Raw genomic sequence first — 1629 nt, 5'->3', positions numbered from 1 at the left:
CCATTAAATTTTGAGATAAATTGTTATGCAGCAATAGATAATCTACAGCAGAAGTAATTTTCTTCTCTGAGAATTTTGTTTCCAAAAATTCTCAACAATGGGTTTAAAATGGAAAGCATTAATGACTAAGAGGGGATTGCAAAAAGAATCAGACTTAAAAACAACTAGCAAATGGAGGCAGGTAAAGGGATAGTATGTTTTTTGGAACAGAATAATAATATGTTTTGGAGTTCTTAAATTTTTAATATAAAATCATAAAATCTGGATTTGATCAATTTGAGACTTGTGATACATTTTAAAGGAAAAGTCTTTGAAAAAATGGAAAATATTATTATTTGAAAGAAAACACATAGAAAAGATATTATCTTTTTTGACAGTATGGGGAAAAGTTTTCAATTAGCAATAATCGTGCCTCGGATAAACCTCATTGGCTACAATACTGCCACTGCGCAAAGCTTCTTTTTTGACAGTAAATCACAAACCCAGAGAATGCAAGAGACTGATAAGGTTAGATCCAGAACTGAGATTTCTGGCTCTCAGTGTTGAAAAAGAGCATTTATTATTTTTTCTTAATTTATATTTTTAAGTCAGCTCTATGCCGAATGTAGGGCTTAAATTCGCAACTCTGAGATCGAGTCACATGCTCTACCAACTGAACCAGCCAGGTGCCCTGAAAAGAGCAGTTTTCTTATTTCAATTGCATATGGTCTATGCTAGCTGAAAATTGAATCTTAGTACTATATGTTGGCTAACTGAACAAAATTTTTAAAAAGTAACGATTCTAAGTGAAAAAAATAAAATAAAATTTTGGAAAAAAAAAAAAGAGTACACCTGTCAGGATGAGCACTGAGTAATGTATAGAATTGTTGAATCACTATATTCTACACCTGAAACTAATATAACACTGTATCTTAACTATACTGGAATTAACTTTCAAAAAATAAAAAATAAAATAAAAGTAAAATGTGCTCTAAAAAAAAAGAAAATTGAATTTTAGTGAGGAAACAGCCTTCATTTTGGTTATTTTCATAATTGTTTCTAAAACTAGGCTGAGCCAATTAACGGTTAAACTGCAGAGAAGGAAGGATCTCTATTGCTTTTATACATATGAAATTGCTGAATGTGAAAAATCAACATCCCCACTGGATGTGAACTAAGATTTATGGGGATTCATTTCACCACCTTTACACTCAGGCCAGCACCAGAAGGATATGAACATTTTAGCAGAAAATTAACATACTCATATCATTGGAGATAAGTGTCTTTTAAATTAGCACCCTGTGCCACCCATCTCTCTGTATGCCTCCATAACTTCATTATGAAACATTTATTCTTGCTTTGTATAAATGAAGTTCTCCAGATGAAACTCTTGAAATAACAGAATAACCTTTAGAATAACTAGTTTCCTTCTTTGTCTTATTCCTCCCAAACCCTGTAACTCCCTTCAGACAATGGAAAATAATTCATTTTGATAAGTATCAAAATTTGGTGTAATTTAGAATCTTTGGAACCATTGTCTTGTGTGGATCTGATCTTTGTCCTTGATTTCACAAGCAGGTCTTCTGCCAACTTGGAGAGGGGAGGTGGCTGGGGCTGTTGGTTGAATAGTTTGTGGGTGGACATGCACTT

The 1629-nt window shown here is 32.8% G+C and overlaps 1 pseudogene; it reads right to left on the bottom strand.

Annotated features, from left to right (window-relative positions):
• Positions 1-324: 324 nt before the first annotated feature.
• On the bottom strand, positions 325-457 carry LOC123326713 (annotated as a pseudogene).
• Between the last annotated feature and the right edge of the window lie 1172 nt (positions 458-1629).

This window comes from Neomonachus schauinslandi, chromosome 14 (genome assembly GCF_002201575.2).
Source record: "Neomonachus schauinslandi chromosome 14, ASM220157v2, whole genome shotgun sequence".
NCBI classification, from domain to species: domain Eukaryota; kingdom Metazoa; phylum Chordata; class Mammalia; order Carnivora; family Phocidae; genus Neomonachus; species Neomonachus schauinslandi.
Note: the sequence above shows the minus strand (reverse complement) of the source record. Positions and strands in the feature narration are given on the sequence as shown.